Raw genomic sequence first — 17243 nt, forward strand, 5'->3', positions numbered from 1 at the left:
TAAAGCGGCTGTACCAATTTGAATTCCCACCAACAATGAATGGGGGTTCCTGTTGCTCCAAATCCTCACCAGGATTGGATGTCAGTGTCAAGGATTTTGGTATTTCTGACAGGTGTGTAGTGATAGCTCATTGTCTTAATTTCATTTCCCTGATGACTTATGATGTGGAGCATGTTTTCATATGCTTTTTTGCTGAGTTGCTGTCTTGTAAGTTGTACAGGGGTAAAATTGCTCTTAAATGAGAACTATAATCATAATCAATCTCCAGGATTCTCTTTTGGAGAAAGAAGAGAAGTTAGACTGAAAAGAAATTGCCCTCCATAATCAGTGGTTTGGGGCATAAATGGTTAGCAGGACACAGCTGTATGGAGTTCTCTCCTAAGAATTGGTCGTTTTTCTGCTGAGTAAATGGCTCTCACCAGGCAGCTCCTGGGCTCCTTATAAAGTCTTTCTTTCTCAAATCTGAGTGTTCTCTCATTCCTGAAAACTGCCAGTGAGTTCTCCTGACAAAAGAGAACTTCTTTGGGGATGGTTTAAAGGGGCAAGACTGATCAGGCACTGTTTCCCCAGCCTTAGAACAGAAGACATTTCTGCCTGTAATTTTATGAGGTTGAGATAATATTCCCTCTCTCTCTCTCTCTCTCTCTCTCTCTCTCTCTCTCTCTCTCTCTGTTTAAAAGACTCTCTGCTGCTGCCTGGGATGACTTTCAAAGGGTAAAATGACCTCCTTTTCCAGACTCAAAAAGTCTTCTTTGCATGACATCAGTGTTTTAGGGCATTGAAGTATTTCTGAATACATCAGGGACTGTATAATCTTCAGATAGTTTATAAAACTAACAGTTCAGAGGAAATTTGTGAACTCAGTAGTACATATTCAAGAGATTTGTATATTATAGATATACATGAGTATATCTATATATACATGAGTATGTGATCATTCATTCCACATTTTTCTTTAAAATTAAGTTCTTTTAAAAATAAGAAGGGAAGAGAGCAGAGTGAAGTCAGAACAAAGTTCAATTATTAGATTTGCCATGTGGATAAATGTGAGAAAGTAACATGATTCTTCTAAGCCTTGTTTTTCTAATCTTAGCCTCAATGTTCTCATCTGTGAAAAGGAGCTGATAATACCCAGTGCATGTTGTGATAATGATGGATGTGAACCTTTGTAATGGGGGCAATATTTACATGTTCTTGGTGGCCTCCTTACAAGGATGTTTAAGTCATAGCCCCTGTCTTAAAGAATTCTCCATGGGGGAGAGATATTTAAATATATATTTCCAAGAATAGTTATTTACTATTAGCTCATTAGATTTAGTGCAAGGATGCCCAAGGGTCGTTTAAGAATCACAGAATTTAAAAAAAGGAAAGCTATTCCTGCCCACAAGTTTTACTAATAGAGTTCCATGAATTAGAATAGCTCTACTATGTTTCCCTTTGATTATATCAGTTGAAAAAAGATACCATGAGAAGCTTGCAGAACAGTGGAAAGAACGATTCAGCAAAAGAGATAAAATGGCGTGAATTGTTTGGCCCACAGGAGACACTGAAATATTATCACTATTATTAAGGAGAAGGCTAGTTTGGACACCTGGATAATCCATTGAGGTCTCTTAATTTATTTACTATAATAAAAAGAACATTAACTTGAGAGCCTGCTTCTGCTACAGAACCAAACTTGGGTCTGCTTGCCCATGTGCAGTAAAGCCCATCTACTTACAATGTGAAGGAAAATGCAGCACTTAGTGCAGGGCACCACGCGAAAAGTTCAGGACAGCTAGTGCTCAAAACACGCGAACTCCCAGATCTGGTGGTTTCAGGAAAGCATTTTTAAAGGCAAGGTGAGGGAGGAGCATCCCAGGGTCTGTGATCAGCTTGGGCACAATTCTCTGATTGGTTGATGGTGAGGGAGCAGGGCAGTGTCACAGGTGTTAACATTATCAATCCTCAGGCTCCAGTGGGTCTGGGGGCCATGTGCTCATCGTCATCAAGTAGTTAAGTTCTTCCATTTGGTGGGGGTTTTAGCATCTGTAAAAAAAACAAAAACCAAAAAACTCAGGAAATGTGCATTAGATACTGTTATCTGGGCATTTCAGAGAGGAGTTAAAGCAGAGGATATGGGGGAGTGGTCTGTCCTGGGAAGGCCCCATATGATCCCGCTCGGTTCCACTTCCTCATCTTAAAAATAAAGAGGACATGGGGCTTTCCTGGTGGCGCAGTGGTTGGGAGTCCGCCTGCCGGTGCCGGGGACACGGGTTCGTGCCCCGGTCCGGGAGGATCCCACATGCCGCAGAGCGGCTGGGCGCGTTGAGCCTGCGCGTCCGGAGCCTGTGCTCCGCAACGGGAGAGGCTACAAGAGTGAGAGGCCCGCGTACCGCAAAAAAAATAAAAATAAAAAAAAAATAAAGAGGATACAATTAAGGGTCCTTACAACTTCATCCAGAAAAATTTGTTTTTATCACCAGATCTAAATTTGAGCAAAGTCCTAGTACCCAAGATAAACACCAGATTAACAAGAAAATTGTCAGCTTATCTCCTATATTAATATATACCAGAATGTTTACATAAACTTTACTTCTAATTTGAAGGGGCTCTATATCAGGAACCACAATATATGCCTGATATTGTGTCTAGGGTCTGTCACAGATGCAATTCAGTTCATTTATTCAACAGATACTCTTGAACACTATTGTGCCAGGCATTTCTCCTGGCTCTGAGATCAAATGTCTGAGAAAAACTGATGAAGTCCTTGCTTTTTCCTGGGGTTCATTTGCACCTCAGTGGCCATGCCTCTGCAGTCTCATTAGTAGGTTCTACTCTGTCTTTTCCCTAAATACTGCTATTCCCCAGGTCCTTTTTTTCAGGCCTCCTTCCCCTTAGATTTTATTACTGTAAGATATTTTTCACCACTCCTGTGACTTCAACCCAGGCATCAGTTTAACTCTTAAACCTTACTATCGGGGCGGGAGTCACTTTGTTGGGAATGCAGAGGTTAGTACATATTCTAATTCCTGTGAGTCAAAAGTGAAAACAATGAGGTCTCTTTTCCAACTGAGGTCCAAGGGCCGAATCAAAACCCATGGAGTTTAGTTTTTTCTGCATTCCCTCTTAATTCAAAATTTCCAGCCATTATTTATTTATTTATTTTTAGTAAGTCCTTAAGAGGCTAGCTGTATTGAACATTTTTTTCTTTTCTTCTCAAACACCCTCTTCATCACAAGTCCTGTAACCAGTTATTCCCACTCAAGTTGAAGCTACTCCCTGTTCATTCAGGGGCTGGAATGAAACTCATCAAATTAACTTACCCTCAGACGTTTTTTTCCCCAAGTCATGTATAGACCATCTTGGAGTACTAGGTCTAATTCTAATTCTGTTCATTGCACACTGGCATTTTGTCAGTTATTTACATATTTCTTGAAAGAATGCATGCATGAATGAGAGAAAGAGGATACACACATACTATAAAAACCAAGCATTCTTTCTACAGATAAAAATAGGGCATCAGAAAACTCAGGACAAGAACCAATATAGAGGAACTTTTTTGATCCTAGAGATTTCTTGACCTGGGTTGAGTGTATGCTCATATCCTCAAACAGAGAAGATGGTTCAGAAGATGGTCCATTCACTATCTGAATGAAGATGCATCCAGCCTTAATGAGGCTTTCTGAGGGACTACACCCCCACCTCAAACCCCTCAATTCATTTTCAGTGTCCTTTTGTTATGAAGGAATATTAAGAACCTTACTTAGATCATTCTGTTCCAATTATTATCTGTTAGTTTGCAATGAATTTTTGTTCTTATTAAGGTTAACTTAAGCCCTATTTCTTCAAGGAGATTTTCCCTGAAAATCTTCTTCAAGGAGAAATTCCCTTAAATGATACCAGCTTCACAGGTATTTCTTGAATAAATGCTTTACCAACCGTCACACACTGTAGTCTCTTTGCACAGATTGAATTGCTTCTTTCCTAGTATTTCATTTTTATCAATAGTTCTTGCATATTTATTTAAACAGGAGTATCTTTCTGTAAATATTGATAGTATCTTAACTATACTGTTTTCATTGGGTATGCAAAGACTTTTAACTCTTAATGGACCTCTTAAGGGTTTTTGCCTTGGAAAGTGAGAAGTGAAGAAGCAGGATGAATTGCCTTTTGTGTTGTCCTAGATTTGTATAGAAATGCCCTATCTGCCCATGACCATAGAATCATAGAAGTGGAAAATATCTTACCATTATCTAATCTAATCTTTTTTATATGTGTATATGGATATATACTGAAGCCTAGAGATAACAAGTGGGCCCTGTTTTTGCAGGACATGTTCCTTTTCCCCAGGGAAATCTGCTTCCTTCACTCATCATGCCATCCTTCAACCAGAGCATTTTCCACTCTGCAGTCTTCTTCCTTACTGGCATCCCTCATTTTGAAACATACCATGCCTGGATCTCCATCCTCCATTCTGTTGTCTCTTTGCCATTGTCATCTCAGGGAATGGCATGATCTTGTTTGTCATCATCACTGAGTCGAGCCTCCATGAGCCCATGTACTATTTCCTCTCCATGCTTGTCCTTCACGGACCTAGGGCTGTGCCTTTCCACGTTGGTCACCATGGTGGGTATTTTCTGGTTCAATGCTCGAGAAATCAGCTTTGATGTCTGCATTGGCCATATGTTCTTTATCCATGGTTTCACATTAATGGAGTCCTTGTTACTCCTGGCAATGGCCTTTGACCGTTACACTGCCATCTGTAACCCACTGAGATATGCCACAATCTTAACCAATTCAGGAATCATCAAAGTGGGCTTTGCAATTTTTATTAGGGTGACAACGGTTGTAGTGCCTTTACTCCTGCTCCTTAAGCGTCTGTCCTTTTGTGGAAGTCATGTTTTCACCATCCATATTGTTTCCACCCTGATGTGATGAAGCTTTCATGCACAGACACCAAGATCAACAGTGTATTTGGCCTGGCCATTGTCATCTCTACTGGTACCTTGGACTCTGTCTTGATCCTTCTCTCCTATGTCCTGATCATCCCTTCCGTGCTCAACATTGCCTCCCCAGAGGAGTGGAAAAAGGCCTTTGGTACCTGTGTATCACACATAAGTGCTGTTGCCATCTTCTACATCCCCATGATGAGCTTGTCACTGGTGCATAGGTTTGGGAAGCATGCCCCTCCCCTTCTGCATACCCTCATTGCCAATATTTATCTGCTCATCCCTCCTGTAATGAATCCCATAATCTATAGTGTGAAGACAATGCAAATTTGCAAGGCCATGCTCAAAATATTTCTTTCTAAGCTAATTTAGGACATTTTTCAGTGTATTCTTTCTTTACATTTTCTTCTCTGACTGACGTTTGATTGTTCACTAATGTGAGTTACCACCGTATACTGATAAATGTTTACACATGTAGGGCGCGGTCAGCTAACTGCTACGCAGCAGGAAGCTGAAATAAGCTGAGTCATCCTTCCTGTGGCCACTGCGCTTGCGCTAAGTATACTAATGAGGTTTTAAAGTAGCGACCTATCCGATGCTGGCTCACAAATCGCACCATCGGCGAAAGCCAATCACAGAGCGACACATGTTCTTAATCCCTATATAAGCAGACTGCTCTAGGATTGCGGGGTCTTCCTTCCATCTTTCTTCAACCAAGCTGTGCTCCAATAAAGTGTGATACGAGAAGAATCTTGCGTGTGGCGGCTCGTTATTCTGCCGGTCAGAAACGGCTCGCCGCAAGTGGTGCCGAAACCCGGGAACTTCGCGCCCTGCATGGAGGACCGATTCAGAACTCGACACACGGAGTGAACCGTCGGTGAGTAGTCCAGTCAGGATCAAGATCCGATCTGGGTGCCATCAAGACTGACGAGAATTGTTGAAGAAAACTTCGGAGAAGATGCTGAGCTGGATGTTCCTGATGATTCTTAATCGAAGTCTTTGTATTAGTTGGAATTCCACAAAGGATTATTCAAATTGTGCAACTGAGTGCTGCCGGGCTGGAGCCCGTTGCCTTTGGAGATTTTGCCTCTTGGCTCTCTTCTGCCTTTTCTTTCTTTGGGGAGTGGGTGGGGGTAGGAATCTTTGGAGTCTGCTGTGTATTTGGGATTATGCTGTGTCTCTGGTTGGTCTGTCGTGTGCGCATCAGGGCACATCGAGATAGGGTCCTGCTCACTCAGGCACTTCTGGCTATTAAGGAAGGAGATTCTCCCGCAGCCTGGCTCTCCGCCCTGAATAATTCGAAATGATTGCCCTTGCACAGAGAGGCCTTGTTGCCATTGCACCTCTATAGGGAGTCATTCATTCATTGTCCTGATTGCCCTTGCACAGAGAGGCCTTGTTGCCATTGCACCTCTATAGGGAGTCATTCATTCATTGTCCTGATTGCCCTTGCACAGAGAGGCCTTGTTGCCATTGCACCTCTATAGGGAGTCATTCATTCATTGTCCTGATTGCCCTTGCACAGAGAGGCCTTGTTGCCATTGCACCTCTATAGGGAGTCATTCATTCATTGTCCTGATTGCCCTTGCACAGAGAGGCCTTGTTGCCATTGCACCTCTATAGGGAGTCATCCATTGTCCTGATTGCCCTTGCACAGAGAGGCCTTGTTGCCATTGCACCTCTATAGGGAGTCATTCATTGTCCTGATTGCCCTTGCACAGAGAGGCCTTGTCGCCATCGCACCTCTATAGGGAATCAGCCATTATTCTGAGTCTCAAACATGCCAACAGAAAACTGCCCTCGAACAGTGAGCACATCATGAGGTGAACACTTGTACGGGCTACATTCTGTTTGGTGTTCTAATAAATAAAAAAGGGGGAGATGTAGGGCGCGGTCAGCTAACTGCTACGCAGCAGGAAGCTGAAATAAGCTGAGTCATCCTTCCTGTGGCCACTGCGCTTGCGCTAAGTATACTAATGAGGTTTTAAAGTAGCGACCTATCCGATGCTGGCTCACAAATCAAACCATCGGCGAAAGCCAATCACAGAGCGACACATGTTCTTAATCCCTATATAAGCAGACTGCTCTAGGATTGCGGGGTCTTCCTTCCATCTTTCTTCAACCAAGCTGTGCTCCAATAAAGTGTGATACGAGAAGAATCTTGCGTGTGGCGGCTCGTTATTCTGCCGGTCAGAAACGGCTCGCCGCATACACATGCTTTCATTCTTCTGATAATCCAATAACTTACTATTTACTGGGCTTCCCTGGTGGCGCAGTGGTTGAGAGTCCGCCTGTCGATGCAGAGGACGTGGGTTCGTGCCCCGGTCTGGAAAGATCCCACATGCCGCGGAGCGGCTGGGCCCGTGAGCCATGGCCGCTGGGCCCGGGCATCCGGAGCCTGTGCTCTGCAACGGGAGAGGCCACAACAGTGAGAGGCCCGCGTACTGCCAAAAAAAAAAAATAATAATAACTTACTATTTACAGAGTTCTAGATTGAATTCTTTGAGAACAGGGATTATGTCTTATGTATCTGTAACCCTATACTGCACCTGGCACAGAATAGGACCATGGTTAAAATATGTCTGCAAAATGGACAAATTAAGTCATAAATTCGGGTCCAAAGTCTCACCACCTCTAGGGTATGTAACTATCAAGGCGTGTCTGATATAATTTAGATCAGTAGAAAAGTCTAGGTTTTAGTAATTCTTAGTTATTGGTAATGATTATTATTCTCCCAAATAGATTATTCATGGCTGAGGATCATGAATAAGTACAATAAACAAGAAGAAATGTGAATTAAAAGGATACTTTTCTAATTCTTAAAAGAGTTCTTCAGAGCTTTTGGTAAATGTATTGATATTTTAAGTATCTAATGTCTGGTGATTCATCTTCTAAATATGTGTCTAATGGGGGAAAGTGGGCAAGAATGCAGTAATGTGTTGTGATATTCAACACACCATTATATATTGCAATGATAATTTAGAAACTACTTAAACATTTACTTCAGAGCATTGGTAAAATAAAATGTGAACTGTCATGCAACAAGATAAATATTGATATAGATATATATGATATATTAAGAGAAAAGATAGATTACTATACAGTGTACTTATTGTTGTGTGTATATTTCATGTGAATATACACACAAGTGTACATGTACATGCACATAAAACATTTGTTATAAAGGTATGGAAAGACATGCTCCAAATGTCAAAATTACTTATCTTTTGATGGGTGAATATTGGTTTATTTATACTTTTTTTTTACTTTCCTGTACTTTAAAAATGCTCAGTAATGAGGTTTCTGTTGTTGCTGTGTTTTAACTTCAGATAAGAGAATAATATCCGTTTAACAACTACCTAAAAACACAACTTGTTTGTTCTTCATCTTCCATAGGCTCTTCACTCCCATGGGTCCTCACAATCTGTCTTCATACTACCCACTGGATACATTTATAATATGACATCCACTTTTCTTTTGCATCCTTCACTGTTCTCAGTGTGGTCCAGCACCAGAGCATCAAAACCACTTGAAATTCTTTTATAAAGTGCAGATTCCTCAACTCCACCCCAGAACTACTTAGGCACTCTTCTGATGGAGCACAAGAATTTGCATTTTCACAAGCTACCTAGAGGTTATCATGCATATTAGAATAACATTCTTATAAGAGGTTTTCACTTCTGAATAACACCATGAATAACCCTAACCCTTGTCCATAGTCTTCAATCATTTTGCTCTCTCCTACTGAAATATCCACCTGCTTTCATTTATATTTGAAATTTTAAAAATATATTTTTATTTTATTATTTTTTGCTGGTATTGCTTTTTTCCCCTTCTTCCAGGTACCATTAAGACTCCTTTTTGTTATAGGTAGTCAGGTTTCTCTTCCCTGACTGATTTGAAACTATTTTATTTTTCTCCCAGTTTTACTGGGAGGTAGTTGACACACAGCACTGTGTAAGTTTAATGGTTACATCACAATAATCACATACATCATGAAAGGATTACCACAATAAGTTTAGTGAACATCATCTCATATAGATACAGCATTAAAGAAATAGAAAAACAATGTTTCCCTTGTGATGAGAACTCAGAATTTACTCTTAACAACTTTCATAGATAACATATTTATCATGATGTATATTACATCCCTAGTACTTATTTATCTTATAACTAGAAGTTTATACTTTTGACTACCTTCATCCAATTCCTCCTCTCCCCATCCCCACATCTGGTAACCACAAATATGATTTCTTTTCCTATGAGAGTGTTTTTGAAGTAGAACTGACCTATAACACTATGTTAGTTCCTGTTACACAGCATAGTAATTTGATATTTCCATAGATTTCAAAGTAATTACTATGATAAGTCTACTTACCATCTGTTACCATACAAAGATATTACATAATTATTGACTATATTCCCTGCTCTGTATATATCACAGATGTGACGCATTTATTTTATACCTGAAATCTCCCTCATCTATTTCTCTCCTCCCCTCAAACAGCCTTCCTCTGGCAACCACCTGTTTGTTCTCTGTGTCTGTTTCTCTTTCATTATGTTTGTTCATTTGCTTTGTTTCTTAGATCCACATGTAAATGAAATCATACTGTATTTGTCTTTCTCTAGCTGACTTATTTTACTTAGCATAATATTCTCTGGGTCCATCCGTGTGTGGCAAATGCCAAGATTCTATTCTTTTTTATGGCTGAATAATGTTTATTTATATATATTACATCTTTATTCCCTCAAACATTGATGGGCATTTAAGTTGCTTCCACATCTTGGCTATTATTAATAATGCTGCAATGAATATAGGAGTACATGTATCTTTTCAAATTAGTGTTTTGTTTTCTTTGGATAAATAACCAGGCGTGGAATTGCTAGATCATATGGTAGTTCTATTTTTAATTTTAAAAAATTAATCTCTATATTTTTTTTCCATAGTGGCTGCACTGATTCACATTCCAACAACACTGCATGAGGATTCCTTTTTTCCACATCCTCTCCAACACTTGTTATTTGTTGTCTTTTTGGTAATAGTCATTTTGACAAGTTTGAGGTGATATCTCATTGTGGTTTTTATTTGAATTTCCCTGATGATTAGACATGTTGAGCATCATTTCATTTGCCTGTTCGCCTGTATGTCTTCTTTGGGAAAATGTCTATACAGGACCTCAGCCCATTTTTTTAATTGGGTTGTTTGTTTTTATGATGGTAAGTTGTATAAATTATATATATTTTTGGATATTAAACCCTTGTTGAACATAGTGTGAAAATATCTTCTACCATTCAGTAGGAGGTTTTTCTGTATTGGTTGTTTCACTGTGCAAAAGCCTTTATTTTGATGTGGTACCAATTGTTTATTTTGTCCTTATATTTCTATTGCCTGAGGAGGCTTATCCAAAAAAATATTGCTAAGACCGATGCCAAAGAGTGTAATACCTATGATTTGTGTAGAAATTTAATGGTTTCAGGTCTTCCATTGAAGTCTTTAATTCATTGTGAATTTGTTTTTATATAGGGTGTGAGAAAGTAGTCCAGTTTGTTTCTTTTGCATGTAGCTGTCCAGTTTTCTCAGCACCACTTATTGAAAATACTATCTTTTCCCCATTGTGTATTCTTGCCTCCTTTGTCATAGATTAATTACCCACATAAGTGTGGGTTCATTTCTGAGCTCTCTATTCTGTTCCATTGATCTATGTGTCTGTTTTGTGCCACTACCATGCCATTTAGATTACTGTAGCTTTGTAGTGTAGTTTGAAATCAGGGAGCATGATACTTCCAGTTTTGTCCTTCTTTCTCAAGCTGGATTTGGTGTCCAAAATCTGGTGGGTGGGGCTGGGGCTCAGGGCATCCTGGGGCTAGTGTCCACCCACTGGTGGATGATGCTGGGTCCTGGCGATAGTGTCAGCCTACTGGTGAGTGGAACCAGGTCCAGGGGTCTCAGGCTGTGGGGCTCATGGTTCCTGGAGCTGGTGTCTTTCCACTGGTGAGTGGGCTAGATACACAGCTGGCTGCAGATCCTTGGTAATCTTGAGGCTGGTGTCTACCTGCTAGTGGGTGGGGCTGTGGACCATGTGGTCCCAGGGCTGGTGTCTGCCTACTGGTGGGTGAGGCCGGGTCTCAGGGCTACTGCTGGCTCACTGCTGAGTGGAGCTGGGTTTCAGGGTCTTGGGAATCAGGGCCTTGGAGGTCCTGGAGTTGGTGTTGGCCTGCAATGAGCAGAGTAGAGGCCCATATGGTCTTGGGGCTGGTGCCTGCATCCTGGTGGGTGAGGCGGGATCTGATGGCTGGCTATGGGGCCCAGGGATCCTGGGGCTAGTGCTCGTCCACTGGTCTGTGGGGCTGTATCCTGTGGTGGCTGGGGTTTCTGGGGGCCTGCTTGTTGTTGAGGCTGTTTCCCTCCCAGCTAGCTGCTTGACCTGAGGTGTCCCAGGTCTAGTGGCCAGGGCTGGGTCCCAGTATTAACAAGCTAAGATGGAGGATTCCAAAATGGCTCTTGCCAAAACCAGTGTCCTCATGGTGGGATGAGCTCCCCAAAATGGCTGCTGCCATGATCTATGTCCCCAGGGTGAGTCCCAATTGCCTCCTGTCTCTCTGGGAGATTCTCCAAGAGGATCTGACTTAGGCTCCTTTCAAATCACTGCTTCTACTCTGGCCCTTGGAACTTGTGAGGTTTTGTGTGTGCCCTTTAAGAGTGGAGTCTCTATTTCCCGCAGCCCTCTGGAACTCCAAGTAAGCCCCACTGGCCTTCAAAGCTAAACATTTTGGGGGCTTATCTTCCCAGTGTAAGACCCTTGGCCTGGGAAGCCTGATGTGGGGCTCAGACCCCTTGCTCCTTGGGGAGAATTTCTGCAACTGTAATTCTCCTCCTGTTTGTGGGTCACCTACCTAGGGGTATGGGTCCTGACTACACCACATCTCCACCCCTCCTATACTCCTATGGTTCCTTCTTTATATCCTTAGTTGTAGAAAATCTTTTCTGCTAGTCTTTGGGTAGTTCTCATTGATAGTTACTTTGTAAATTTTTGTGATTTTGGTGTGGGGGGGGGGAGGGGGTGTTGGGGGGATAGGAGGTGAGCTCCAGGTCTTCCTGTTCCTCCATCTGGGCTATACCTGATTTGAAACTTTTTGAAAACAGGCATTATACTTTATACTTTGAGGACTGATATACCTTGCACAGACCCAAACTCAATGCTTTATTAATAATAGCTAACTTAATTTATGCTTATTAAATTTATTTTTGTATAACTTTGTATATATTCTTCTAATATATTTTGAACATCTTCATTTTGGCAAAACTGTGGGAAGCACTGGGGTGAAAGAATGAACAACAAAGACACGGTCTCCATTCTTAAGGAGTAACTATCTGACTATATATATCTAAATTGATATTTTAACTAGTTGTTTCTTATTCATGATACTGTGTATACATCATTGTACCAGATATTAAGAGGAGTCATAGTTGGTGGTCTCTTTCTATAGGAAGAGCATGAAATAAAGGGAAAATCATCAACCCAGGAAACTCTTAGCCCAATGAGACAAATTAGCTCCTCGAAATATACCGTTTAACAGAAGAGACAGAATGCACATTCAAATCTAAGCAATAAAAGCACAAATATCATGATTCAAATGTCATAGATGCTCAGTAAAAGTTTTGAAAATGGAGAATTTAAAGGTAGGACAACCATATCTCTTACTTCTCTATAATGTAATACAATTCACAGAAGACTACCTAAGTATACTCTCTTTTCTTTATTCTTACAGGCAATACTTTTCACTTTTCTTTTTTTTTCACTTTTCTATTAGCTGTGTTTTCCTGTGAATTCACTGTCATCAAATAGAGAGAGGTCTACACCTCTTGTTTTTATTTATAGACCTTATGAAACAATGCTTGTTCAAGATTGTCTGAGCCATGCTGAAAATAATTGCCTGGTTAATCTGATGCAGAATTTGGAAGAGTAAGTGACGAAGTGTTCTGCTGAGACCCTAGAAGTCACTGAGGTTCTGTTTGAGGATGTTTCCTAAACTGATATTTCTATATACCTGATAGATTGTGGTCTAGAGGAAAAACGTTATATTCTTATCATTCAGGTTGATACTTCACCAAGCAGGGAACTGCTGTATATTATGGAGCCTCAAATAAGGTGCCTGAATTCTTCAGCTGCTTCACAAGGATCTGTAGAAATGTGCTTTTCCAGGAAAGGAGAAAGATTCAATTTCATACTGAGCAGTTTCTGTTACACTATTTAAATTCAAAGGCTTTAGAATGCCTGTAAGGTTTTTTGCAACATGCATCCTTCCTCCATGTCCAGTTTCAGTTGCCACTTGCTGTCCCACTTGCACCCAGAGCTCCAGGCATGCTGAATATGGTATTAGTCACTTCTGTTTTTCCCATACTCTCTTCTCCCTTGCCTCCTGACAAACTTGGTGCTGACCTTCCTGCAGGATAAATATATGCCCTTTGACATTCTCATCATAAATATGTCCTGTTGTAATCATCAAGTTTTACGTCTGTTTCGTCAGTGGGCTTTGAGCATTTAGAGGGAAGTGACTTGGTTCTATTCTGTACATTACCAGTGCAAAACCCCGGAATGTGATAGATAAAGTGCTTTAAGAAAGAATTAATGACATTTTAAAAAAAGAAACGGAAACTTTTCTTAGAAATGTAAAAAATTCATGCAGGTGTTATTGGAGGCTGATATATTTATCAGCTGGGTGTAGGGTAGTACGGGGATTAGGAATGAGCCTGTGTATACAGCAGGTGGTTTGTTTTGGGTTTTTTACTGACAAATTTACTTTTAACAAACTTTTACCTAGATACAAAGTCAAGGAAGCATCATACTAATCCCTGCACAGAAATGACAAAAATAACTGTAATGAAGTACAAGGGGAAGGCAGCCCTGAGGTAGAATGAACCCTTGAGAAGCTTCATACTCTGGGGGCCACAAAAAGTCCACCAGGAGTTTCCTGATTAAGATATTTCACACAATCTGCATCATAACTCCTTATATATGCTGCCAATCCCTGAGTAGTAAACCTCCCCAGCTCCTGAGGCCCCTTTCTGGCAAATAGGGCAGGAACGAACACACCTCCATACTGTGTAATAAAACTGCTACATTCAGAGAAAAATATCAGATTTTACTCACAGTGGTTTCTTTAAGAATGAGGAAGGGCTTCTCTGGTGGCGCAGTGGTTGAGAGTTCGCCTGCCGATGCAGGGGACATGGGTTCGTGCCCCGGTCCGGGAGGATCCCGCATGCCGCGGAGCGGCTGGGCCCGTGAGCCATGGCCGCTGAGCCTGCGCGTCCGGAGCCTGTGCTCCGCAACGGGAGAGGCCGCAACGGTGAGAGGCCTGCGTACCGCAAAAAAAAAAAGAATGAGGAAGATTTTTATTAACTGCAACAACCTCTCATGGTGCCTAAGGAAATTTGTATTTCTGGGGACATAATAACCCCATACTTGTGGGGCTCCATTGGTCTATGGGCCATGTGTCATGCTGCTTAGAATGATTTGTAAGCTTTTTCTTGCAGTTGTGAGTTTTCTGGTTAGTTGTACCACATTTCAAAACCATGTCCGAGGCCAGCTGGCGCTACTAGTACCACTCACCACCATCTTCATCCTCATCCTCATTTACTATTATTAAATGTCTCCCAGGTACTAGTTATCAGATTACATGTTTTACAAATGTTATGTTATTTAATCCTTACAATTTAATGCTATTGACATGCTACCAATTTCACGGGAGAAGAATCTAATGTAAAATGCTCATTTGGGGCACCTCATCTAGTTGTTGCTAGAGCCAGCAATTGACCCTAGGTTTGCCTGACCCAACAACCATATCAGTAACTTTCTGTAATTCGAGGAGAGAGAGGAATCAAGGTATTCCAGCCCAGAACCTGCAGCATGCTCTTACAGTGAGGCTGGAATATTATCTTCATATAAGGCAAGAATTGCTATCAACAAATAGAAGGAGGTACATAAAAGTTTACCCTACAGTACTAGGAGAGAGTCTTCCATCAAAAAACCCAGTGTGCGCACACACACACACACACACACACACACACACACTTGTTTTGTGGGAATGAAAGAGAGTTCAGTGAGATTCCTTTGTCAGTTTACAACTCTTGGATTTAATTTATATCAAGAAGCATATATTTTCTTCCTCCACTGCAAAATATAGTACAAAGTATTGGGAATATAATGATGAATAAGCAATAATCCACCTGCCAGTAGCTAATTTCTGTCAGAGAGACATTTTCAAATAACTCACAATGGAATAACCACTGTTCTAGACGTTAAAATTAAAAAGGATGTGACTCTAGAGGAAGTACTTTCTTCTGACTTGACTTGGAGAAGGTGATGCCACCAAATGTTTTCTAATGTAACTATTTAATGTTTAAATGTAAATAAATGAGATGTTGAATTTATAAATGGTTCAATGGAGCAAATGATGAGTCTAAAGAATGTAGGCTAATTCAAAGAAGAGTGGGAGGTACATGAATTAAGCAAAGCATATCCATGTGAAAGAACTTGCTGTATTTGGTAGTTGGGTGAATTAGAAAAAGCCCAGGTTGACTATATCAAAAGGTTCCTGGGGTAGCAAAGAGGATTGGTGGCAGTTAAAGTAGATTGGAGAGATCTCAACTGCTGTAATAAAGAGATAGAATTTTGACTTCATGCTGAAGGCAACGAAGAGCTCTGTATGAAGAGATATATTTTTGAGAGATCACTTTGGCATCAATATGGAGAAAGTTTGGAAACACTTGAAACTCAGGGCAGGGAAATTACTTATGAGAATATTGCTAAGTTCCTGCAAAACGAATGAGAGTGTTATGTAAAGTATTGGTGGTGGAACTGGAGGATAAGGATAGTCAATCAAAGAATATTGTAGAAGTTGCACCTATGAAAGTTTGGAAATTAGATGGCCTAGAGAGTTATGGAAGGCAGAATTCTAAAAGGACTCTCAAGATTCCTGCCTTTTGTGCACTTATTCAGTATAAAACCCATCCTTTGAGTCTGAGTGGAGCTATGAATGTGATGGGATATCACTTATCTTATTATACTACATTATGTGGCAAAGGGAGTTTACAGATATTAATAAGGTCCACGATTACTTTACTTTGAGTTAATCAAAAGCAAGATTAGGGACTTCCCTGGTGGCACAGTGGTTAAGAATCCACCTGCCGATGCAGGGGACATGGGTTTGAGCCCTGGTCCGGGAAGATCCCACATGCCACGGAGCAACAAAGCCCGTGTGGCATAATTACTGAGCCTGCACTCTAGAGCCCACGAGCCACAACTATTGAGCCCATATGCCACAACTACTGAAGTCTGCATACGTAGAGCCTGTGCTCTGCAACAAGAGAAGCCTGCACATGCAACAAAGAGTAGCCGCTGCCCGCCACACCTAAAGAAAGCCCACGTGTAGCAACAAAGACCCAATGCAGCCATATGTTAATTAGTTAATTAATTAATCAATGAATTAATTAATTTAAATAAATAAAGATTATGCTGGGTAGGCCTAACTTAATCATGTATGCCTTTAGAAGAGAATGCAGCAGAGAGATTCTTCTGCTGGATTAGAAGAAGCAAGATGTGATGTTGTGAGAAGTCCGCCTGGCTGAAACTGAGAGTAGTCTCTGGGAGTTAAGACCAATCCCAGACTCCAGCCAGCAAGAAAATGGAGACCAGAACCCTACACCACAAGCAACTCACTTCTGCCAACAACCTGAATGAGTCTGGAAGAGGACCCTGAGCTCCAGATGAGAAGACAGGGCTGGCTGAAACCTCAAAAAGAAACCACACTTCTGCTGTAAGTGTGAACCATTAAAGCAGTGTAAACCCTTAAAGAGAAATGTGAGGACAGACAAACATTCAATAAGTGGTTCGTGAGGAGAAGGAGAAGCATGCAACAGGGAGGCAGAGTTAATAAGAAAAGGTTTCTCTTTTTTTCTTCTTTCCTTTCTTACTTCCTTCATTCCTCCCTCTTTTTTTTCAACAAATTGTTTAGGTTGAGGAAGAAACTGGAATATTTACAGACCGTGGGAATGCTACAAATGAAAGAGAATACAAATTTCAAAAAGAAAGAAGAAAATTATTGGGACTATTTCATAGTACAAAAAGAGTTCTATATATTCATTTCTTTTCTTAGTTTTTAGGAAAAAAATCCACATTCCTTACCCCCTTGATGGTGATAAGATAATTCCATACTGGATCCCTGTTATCTTTAAATACTACCCTTTCACAGAATATATCTCACAGTTCAGTGGCATTTTGAAAATATCTGAAACTACATGCTTTTGGACAT

The 17243-nt window shown here is 40.9% G+C and overlaps 1 pseudogene; it reads left to right on the forward strand.

The window, feature by feature from the left end:
* The first annotated feature begins 4356 nt into the window (after positions 1-4356).
* Positions 4357-5303, forward strand: LOC101316807 (olfactory receptor OR51C1-like; annotated as a pseudogene).
* Positions 5304-17243: the final 11940 nt, after the last annotated feature.

Source organism: Tursiops truncatus, chromosome 8 (assembly GCF_011762595.2).
Source record: "Tursiops truncatus isolate mTurTru1 chromosome 8, mTurTru1.mat.Y, whole genome shotgun sequence".
Lineage (NCBI taxonomy): Eukaryota > Metazoa > Chordata > Mammalia > Artiodactyla > Delphinidae > Tursiops > Tursiops truncatus.